Here is a 9,963-nt window from a genome sequence, read left to right as displayed (position 1 = left end):
ATGGTTAATCTAACATTCTGTCATCTACCTGTTATCTATCTGTCTATCCACCTATCATTTAGTCAAACAATCCTGACTGGACAGGCTCATGTCATGCAGTGGAAACCTCCACTTTGAGCAGAGAAGCCTGGATTTACAGCCCAATTTTCACATGTGACTTAGGATAAACCAGTCTCTATGAACCTAGTATGGGAAGTGGGGATTTTAATGCCTGTTTCTATTGTAAGAATATTGTGTAATTGGGATCATACTCTCAATATATTTAACACAGAGTTAATGCTTGATAAATGTTAACTCCGATTTGAGAAAAAAAGTACACAGCTTGCTCTCTGATTCGCTGTTCACATCTGAGTGTAACTAGCTATCTGCTCCGTCTACCTGTGCACGGTAACCGTGGGTAATCCACTGTCTTGGCTGGCGGGACAGCTATGAGCTCCGCTGCACCTGGAGAATGTGTCTCACACTGAGGACGTGTTTGGCGAGGCTGTGATGCAGTAAAAAACAACCCCCAAATTTCAATGCTTAAGCATAACATAATAAACTTTTGTTTCTCTCTCCCTCTCCATGTGTAATGTGCCAGGTAGGAAGCCTGCTCTTCACATTCTCTCGGGGCTCCAGGCTGGGGGGCACCCACTCTCACTGAGCTGCCGCATCTGAGACACACGGGCTCCAGGAAACTGCTGGAGCAGAGAGGATGCTGGGGGCCTGCCCTGGGCTTACCTGAGTGCCTGCAGGTCTGTCATGATCCCACCTGACTGCACAGGGTGGGGAAACCTTCTCTCCTGCTTGGAAAGAGGAGTGGATGTGGACAATCACTCCCAGACCCTCCTCAGGTAGGATCTTGTTTCTGTTCCATTGGCTATTTCTTTGCAATTCAGATACTAATCAGAAAAAAGTGCCTTTTGGTTAAAAGACATTTGAGATGTCCTTCCTTTTTCACTGTAGACTGGCAGGGAGCCCAGGTAGATGTAGGACACAGAGCACTGAGCTCAAGCCAGAGAAAGAAGTCTTTTGGTTGGGGGCATTTCTGGCTAGCATGTGGCTTCAACTGGACTTTTGCAGACAAGAATGTTGGTTTGTATACTAGCGGCCAATTGCAGATTAGGTTTTAGGGGATAGACAGCTACGAGCACCTGGATAGCCTCGTGGCCCAGTCTCACGCTAGGATGAATTTGGCCTACTTCAAAGGGAACAGCTGCCCCGCCCACTCAGCGTTTCTCTGATAACCTCATCTGTATGTGTATCGCTCACAGAGGCCCTGAAGCTCTTAGAGAAGGTAATTCTCTTTGGAGTTACTTCCCTCTGGGCCCACACGCGTGGTGTTCTGACGGGAGAGGATGGCCGTGGGATCCCTGAGCTCTCACGTATTATCTATTTGGCTTTGGGCTCACCTTTTTTCGGCCTTAGTTTCCTCATCAGTAAAACGGGCATGGTGATAACCCCGATCTTGTGAAAGGGCCTGGTACCACGCTCAGTCGTAGCTGGGTGTAGAGCCGCCTGTTGTTTAACGACAGGGATGTGTTGGGCGATTTTGTTGTTGTGGGAACATCACAGAGTATGCGTACACAGGCCTAGTGCTACAGCTACCCTGCAGCTAGGCTGCGTGGTCCAGCGTATTGCTCCTAGGCTACGAGCCTGTTCAGCACGTTACTGCACTCAACACTGTAGGCAATGGTAACACCATGGTAAGTATTTGTGTATCCAAACATATCTAAGCATAAAAGAAGCAGTGTTTTCCTTCTATAGTGCACCTGTAAGGGCCACTTACCATGAAGGGAACTTGCAGGCTGGGGAGATGCTCTGGGCATTATCTGCTAAGTAAGCAGAAGTAATAATATCTTCCTCAGAGTATTGTCACAAGGACTAGATGGACTAACACCTATTAAATTCCAGCACACTGGGGCCAGAGGGTAGATGGAAATAGTGGGCACTGTCTTTAAGCTGAGATTGTGGTAATTAAGATGAGGTCTCTATGGCTCTTCATTAAAGTGAGGTTGGAAGAGTGAGAGGGTTAGTGAGGCCCTCTCTCAGAACTAGAAGCAGAAGGCAGGGGTCCCAGAGAGTGAAGGCAGTGGCATCTTCGCGAAGCTAACTCTAGCAGTTATGGCTAAAGGAGAGAGGACCCTGTGTCTAGTTCTGAATAAAGAGAAGACAGGACTGCCCAGGAAGCAGCCTTGAGGGGAGGGGAGCTCTGACGGCCAAGGTGTCAGTCTGTGCACAGGCTGACTCTGGTTCAAGTCCTTGGCGGGGCTCAGGTGCCCAGAAGAGGAGGGTCTGGATGTGAGGGCTTGCAACAAAGACTCAAGGGACAGTCCAAACATTTAGAGCTTGACATGCCCACTTAAATTTTTTTTTTGCTTGAGTTGAATCTTAATTTAATGGGATTGCACAGAAAATCCATCTGCAGGTGCTGTCTTGCGTTGTCTTCAGGCTTTTAGTGCTCCCTGTTTGAATTTACATGTACTTTAAAACAGAATACAGCAAAGCTAGAGAGAAAGTTAAAAGCTCAGTGGTAGCCAGGGCTTTTCTTGGAGGGGAGATGGACAGGCAGGTCACAGAGGACTTTTGGGGCAGTGGGAACCCTCTGTGTGACCCTCTGATGATGGACACCTGTCATCGTGCGCTTTTTCAAGCCCACAGAATGTGCACCATCGGGAACGACCTCCTGTCCACTGTGGACTGCGAGCGGGAGCCACAGAGGTTCCGCAGCCGCAGCGAAGGTGCCGCCTGGTGAGCTGCTGATGGTGGGGCCTCGTGTGCGGGGGCAGGGGTGTGCATTCTTCTCAATCTTGCTGTTAAACTAAAACGCCTCTAAAAATGGTCTTTGTGAAAAGTAGACTATCTCGGGTGTTTTATAGAACTGTCATCCTTGTTCCCACAATCTGAGCAATGATTCCGCAGAGCAGGCAGAGCAGGAAGTCGCTAAGCGCCTTTTCCTTTCCAGCCACGGACTCTCTGCTGCTGGCCTCACCGTAACTGACACAGGCGGGGTCTTGTCCCACAAGGTGTGTGGAGGTGCGCATGTGCACCAGTGCGTGTGTGTGCATGTTAGAGTGTGTGTGCTCTTCGGATGAGGCATCAGGCGGGTGGGGGAGGCGCAGGGCATAAAATGTGACAATGCCTTATTTTACCCACAAGGCTTTTTGCTTGCACTTCCCCCTAAAACGGCATTTTTGTTAGAAATCAGTGATAGAACAATCCTGAGTAACGGGAGAACTCCATCAGGGCACCTTCCATGGAGCTTGCTGGGAGGTTACCAGGTTTGTGTTAGCAGCACCAGTTTGTTCCTGTCTGAGGAGATGTATCTCTTTATGTGCTGGGTATGGTTGGGGCTCAACTATGACAGACTTCACCCTGAAGTCTATCACAGCTTTGCTTTCAGAACATGGCAGGCCTGGTAAAATGATTGAGTTATTGACGACTGACTGGTGGTCTCTGCGATCAGTCTCAAACTTGAGCACGCATCAGGATCACTGGACGGCATGTTCAGTGACAGGCTGCTGGCGGTGCCCAGGGCACCTGATTCAGGAGGCCCGGCTGGTGCCGACGCTGCCAGCTGAGGAGGACAGGCCGGAGCCCTGGGGCTTCACATCAAACTAGTTGTTTATTCTTAGGAGTTAGAGTGGTACAGGGTCTCAGGAAAAGTGGCGCGTTGCTTTCTCAGACTCGAAAGTTCCAGGAACCCAACGCAAAGCGCACGTCAACCCCAGATTGAACAGAGTGCATGAGGTGAGGTGTGGTCCCCCCAGCCTGGCGCAGCCCCTCTGTGACGAGCCAGCGAGGGCTGGGACCTGAGTGCAGAGAAGCGGTGACTTCAGCCCCTAGGGGGGCGGTCTAACAGCCAGTCACCCAGCGCCCGAGGCGGGGCTGCACCGCCAGCCCAACAGCCAGGCCGGGTCTCAGCTGCCCCACCCCCGCCCCAGTGGCCCTTCTGTGCTTCCTGCTGCCCTGTGAGCGCTCACCTGGGCTTGTCTTGTGGACATGCCCCTGACGGCCCCTCGGCTCACCTGCTGGGCCCCCTCCTGCTTCCTGGCTCCCATTTCTTCGCTGTAGCTGGTTGGATGAGTGTTCTCTGGGTTTGCAAATGAACGTGGCTGCATCTCTTTCTCCAGGGCTCTCTTAGCTTTGTCGCCTACGGGTTGGGTGGGCTCCTGCTGGCAAGAGACATATAGGTAGGTCTTTGCCCCCACCCTCACCTGTAAAATGGGAATATAGCAGTGCCACCTGCTGTGGTTGTGCGAATTAAATCGGTTACTGTGTGAAGCCTTTGAATGAGTGGCCAACACAAAGTGAGCTCTGGAAAGGCTGTGTTTCCACTGTCAGTCTTCTGATGGAGAGGAGAAGCCAGCGAGGGGAGCAGGGAAGCTCTTTTTCTGCTCCTCCGTCACTGTCTCTATGGACTAAGGCTGAACGGTGAGGAGGGCAGGGAAAAGCCCATGGAGGCATGATGCTGGCTATTACATCTACATAATGCATGTACCTGCCCCAGAGCAGTGTCTCTCAGGGGGAACACCTCGAGAGCAAGAGTGTGTGACAAATGAGGCACTCAGAGCATCTTTGCATCTAGCTTCTCATCTCCTCTAGCAAGGCGTCGTGGCTGACGAGTGGGGCAGGTGCTTCCCCGCTCTCATAAAGGGGCTCAGGTGGGGTGAGGGGCAGGTGCTTCCCCCACTCTCATAAAGGGGCTCAGATGAGGTGAGGGGCAGGTGTTTCCCCCACTCTCATAAAGGGGCTCAGGTGGGGTGAGGGGCAGGTGCTTCCCCCACTCTCATAAAGGGGCTCAGATGGGGTGAGGGGCAGGTGCTTCCCCGCTCTCATAAAAGGGCTCAGATGGGGTAAGGGGCAGGTGCAGGTGTTTCCCCCACTCTCATAAAGGGGCTCAGATGGGGTGAGGGGCAGGTGTTTCCCCCACTCTCATAAAGGGGCTCAGATGGGGTGAGGGGCAGGTGCTTCCCCCACTCTCATAAAGGGGCTCAGATGGGATGAGGGGCAGGTGTTTCCCCCACTCTCATAAGGGGGCTCAGATGGGGTGAGGGGCAGGTGCTTCCCCCACTCTCATAAAGGGGCTCAGATGGGGTGAGGAGGAACTGGAGGCCAGGTGTCTCCTGCACAGCAGTCCTGGTGCTGGTCCTGGACCTAAATCCTCAGGACACCATTAGATGGGTCCTGCTGTTCTTACTCCATAGATGACAAAGAGGAGTCTCAGGTCACACAGCTGGCAGTGATGGGGTTCAAGTTTAAACCGAACCCCGGGGGCCATGGAGCTGGGGCTGTGCTCCCTGCAGGGGTGCCCGTGGCACAGCTGCGGCTCAGGAGGTCTGCCCATGTTCATCCTGCTCATGTTCAGCTCAGGAGGTGTGACAAGTTCATCCTTGGGACGAGTGTGCCCCTTCCTCAGGTGACCTGTGTGATGGGACAGCCCTTCTGATGCATACTTTCTGGTTGGGCATCAGTCTTGTGTGGGATTTGGGTTTAGTCTTACACGAGCACTCAACACTCTGTTATGGACGAAGGTGTGAAGTGAATGTTTGATTTGCCAGTGGTGGGCCTGGACCTAAATCAGCCCCTAGTCCGGGGCCAGGCTCTGTGCTGACCGCGCTGGGGACAGCGGTCAGCTCTTGCTTCCCCTGCCCCACATGGGGCAGAGGGAAGTGCTGGGTGCAGTGGGATTATCGTCACCCTGTTTCTGCTAAAGGTCACGCCACACGGCTGCTCGGCCATCTCCGGTGTCTCCGGGGAGTTGTTTGTGCTGAAGTGCACAGCACACTCGCTGTTCACGCACGGGCAGAGCTGTGGTCCCTGCGCCTGAAGGATGGTTATGACCGCAGCCTCCATTATTTTACAATAAGCTCCGGGAAATATGGTGTTTTTCTCCGAATGCCAATATGAAAGTCGACATCAAGACTGGCGATGTGTAAGCTTTAACACTGCGTAGCTATACATGAGCATTGTGCAAGTTAACGGCCGTGTTATATATAAGTATATTGCAGATTGATATTTTATGTCCACATCGTCAACAGTAACCTTTCTGCCTTCACATTCGCCTTGGCTCCAAATGTTTGCACTAGATTTTGTGTGTGTGTTTCCCTCTGTAACATCAGGGCTCCCTGGTCTTCCCTGAGTCGCGGTGGTATTAGTGTCATTCATCCATCCCACCCGGAAAAAGTCGCTCTCCCACTGGATCCGCAACTCATAGTATCCTGTGCGTGGCTTGCTGTCTCTTCATTGCCAACTGTGTTTTCCTTTTCCCGGCACCTCATGATATCTCTGATTGCCATGTCTGTCTTGAGAGGTATCCCATTGAAATTTGAGCCCTTGGATTAAGAAATGTCTGTTATCTGACTCTTCCATTTACAATAATATAAATTAATATTCTCCTCAAATACGTTCAAAGAAGATAATATCATGCCTTTAGCCTTGGCTTAGCTCTGCTCTAAGGAAAAAGCACTATCTTGAGTATTTATTCTTCTGTACAAAATATTTCCTATTGAGCAGGGATCTGGTACTTCTAAAGTGGGAAGGAAAAGGGATTCCACATGCTGTGCAGAGCTACTGACCCTGGCATGGTGTGGTTTTCTTCCTGTTGGGCTGGAATTGAAGCTACCTGGCTGATCCCAGGCTGTGGTGGGGCAGCTCTGTGCACACAGAGGATCTGCACCAGGTTGCTGGGCTCAGCACCCACATGACCCTTCTGCCCTCGGGTCCGCATCAGTCAAAGGTGACATCCACAGGTACTCCCCTGACCACCCCAGGGGCCATGCAGGCAAAGGCTGGTCCAGCTGCAGTGCCTGATCCTTTCTTTCAAGGAGGAGAAATCAACTGACTAATGTTCCCGTGGCTTAATGTAATTGCTTGTTTAGTCACGGAACACACTTTAACCTAACTGCTAAACTACACTCACAGCTGCGTCTAAAGGTCAGGGAGGCGAGAGAAGGGCAGGCCCCTGCTGGTGGCCCAGGGTGTGTTGTTTGGGGGTATGTGCTTCATTTGTGGGCCACACCCAGGAAAGTTAAAGGCTTTCTGTTAGAGAGGCTGGGCGGGCCTTCAGGGAGGTTTCCCCACATTCCCCTGAGGGGAGGCTCTGAGACAGAGCGCCCTCTCTTCTCCCACGTGCAGCCCACAGGGTGAAGTTGTTACTGGGAGGACGCGCCTCTCCTTCCGGGAACAGGTAGGGACACTCCCTCAGCGCTGACTACCAGCCGGGCCCTCTGCACACGGTTTTCAGTCTATCGTAACTTTTCAGTTTTTCTTCATCTGCCAGATAATCGTTGGGGACTAGAACTATGACGGAAAGAGGACAAGTTCCTGATCGAGGACTTGCAGGGTAGTGGCCTTCCCAGCAAGCCCTCCAGGAAGGTATCAATGTCCCCACCTTACCTTTCAGGCAAAAGAGGCTTCAGCTTGCAGAGGGCCCTGTCCGGCCTCACACCGACATCGTCTGGGCAGTGCAAGGGAGAGTCAGACTCTGTCCCCAAACCCCTGCACTTTCCTTCCATTCTGCCCTTCCCCTTACCTGGGCTGATGATGATCACCCAGGTGACATCCGGACCAGCACACCAGGTGGTAGGTGCCCCTGAGCTCAGAGTCGAGCCCAGAGTTGCAGCATTAGGAGAGTGACCCAGTGAGTAGACGTTAGCTCTGGGTTGGAGGAAGTTGTGGTGACGACTGCAGCCCTGAAAAGAGCTGGTACCGGTCTCCCTAGTGAGGCCACAGGTGACAGGCATTGACTAGTTACTGGATTTAAGCTGAGTGCATAGGGCCCTGCACCATAGGGTGGGTTCCAAGGGTATAGGTGAGAATCCACCCAAGAATACAGGGCTCACCCCTGGAAGCCATCCAGGCCTTTCATTGTGTGCTGTCTGATGAAAGGAGTGACTGCATTTTCTCTTGCAATTGTTTTCACACAGTAGCACACATACAGCCTTTCTGAGAGAGTGGGCTGACTTCTACCCACTTCTCTGCATTACCTTCTGCCTCAACTTTACATTCAGACTCTGAGAGGCCTTGGGGAACATTCCGGTGTCTTGCTTTGCTTTACCTCTTAGTTTATAGTGTTGAGGATCCTTTGCCTTTCATTCTGGTCCACATCCCAGACTTGGCTCACCTCACTGTCTCCACGATGCCTCCCCTGGCGGCCCCCATTGTGCGTGGACAGCCCTCCCTCCTCTGTGCCTGCCAGCCCCATCGCAGCCTCAGAGGCACTGTGCCGTGGTTTCTGCATGCCACCCATCTGTCTGCTCCATTAGACTCCTAGTGCCTCATGCACAGGGACCAGCAATATATCTTTTGTCTTCGTAGCACCTGCCATAGTGTCTGGCCCATAGTAGGTGCTCAAAAAATGCTTGCTGAACACGAAATAAATGAACAAGTCACTCAGTGTTTTCAGGTCTCTGCCAACACCCCACAGTGACCTTGCTGTGTGACTGTGGACATGGCATGTTGAAGCTCGTGTAACATGTATGTTCCATCACCCCATCTGTTTAGTTGTTGGCTTGGTTAAAAGCTTTGGACAGGCTGCTAGGCTATATTCAATGACTACATTTGAATTCTTTCACTTCGCCCTATCTCAAGGGCCAGATGATAACACCCTGACAACATCCACAGTCACAAGTCAAGAGGTGGTAGAGCCCCAGGTGTCTCTTAAGACAATGACTAAGGGGTTTAACTTTTCTGCTTGGGCTCGGAGAAGAGGGCAGGACTTATGTCTTGTTTGCCTTTAAAGTCAAAGCAGGAGTCACATGGTGTGGTCTGTGTTTGGTCCTCAATTAATATATATTCAATGAATGAATGAACCTGTAGTTATTTACCATAATGCTATAGATGCAAAATCTGACTTAAGAATAAAGAAATGCTAGCACTTGGGAAAAAATAGAAAATCAATGATTTTAGAGTTAATGGGTTGGCAAAGTAATATTTTTGTGAGAGCCTGCTCTGTGACAGACTCTGTACTCAGAGCTTTCCATATATTTTCTCATTTAACATTTGCATAAATTCTGCAGAAACATTGTCCCCAGTTTATGGATAAAAATGGAAGCTAAGAGAAGATGTGCAGTTTGTGTAAAGCCACACAGGTGGGTAGCGACACAAGTGGGATTGAAGCCCACGCTAAATGCCAGGCTTCCTATCCTACCTTCTGTGTCTTAGAATAGTGGCTGGGAAGCCAGAGGTCAGTTGGCTCAAAGAAAGTGAGAGCACTGTTAGGCATTTAAACTCTGCTCTGCTGGAGAGTTCACTCAGCAGGACACCTCTGAAAAGAATCTGAATGCAATTCAGAATGTCCAACATGGGACAGGGATCAGTCAGCATTGCTGTTCTCCAGCCTCAGGGTGCTGCAGGGCTGAGATTATCTGATGAAAGGAGAGATCAGAGGCACAAGCTCAGAATTCCAGACACTGCTGTAACCTGCAGCATTTCCCTCATCTCACTGCGGTCTGTGCACTTGTCTTCCTCTTAAGAGATAATTTAGAAACTACTTTATTTGGTGAGATGATCGCCTATCTGGGTCATGTGAGAACAAAACTAGATAAAATTAGCATTGCAGGCACTTGACAGCTGCCTTATTAATTAGACTGCTTTATTTAGCAGACACTTCACATCACCCTCTCTCCTGCATATGCAGAAGAGGCAACTGCTTATGGGTGGTGAATTGAGGAGTACTGGGATGGGCCCTCATCCAAAAATAGCTCCTCAGAGTCTCTGCAGGTGAGCCTCTGTGTCCAGGACAGTTTAAGCATCAAACTGACCCCAGAAGGGTACAAAGAAAGCTTGGAAGTTGGACTTAAAAAGGACCTTAGGATTGTTATCCAGCTCTCACACAGGCCAAGGATCCTCTTCACAGTGGTTCCGTATCCTGCCATCTGGCTGCTGCATGAAGCAACTGGTGGGCAGAGGATCTGATCTCACTTTCATGGTTAGTTGTCTCTGTGGCTAAAAAGTTATTTCTTCTATGGAGCCCCAAACTCT

This window comes from Miniopterus natalensis, chromosome 8 (assembly GCF_054644295.1).
Source record: "Miniopterus natalensis isolate mMinNat1 chromosome 8, mMinNat1.hap1, whole genome shotgun sequence".
NCBI classification, from domain to species: domain Eukaryota; kingdom Metazoa; phylum Chordata; class Mammalia; order Chiroptera; family Miniopteridae; genus Miniopterus; species Miniopterus natalensis.
This window is presented reverse-complemented; position numbering follows the sequence as displayed.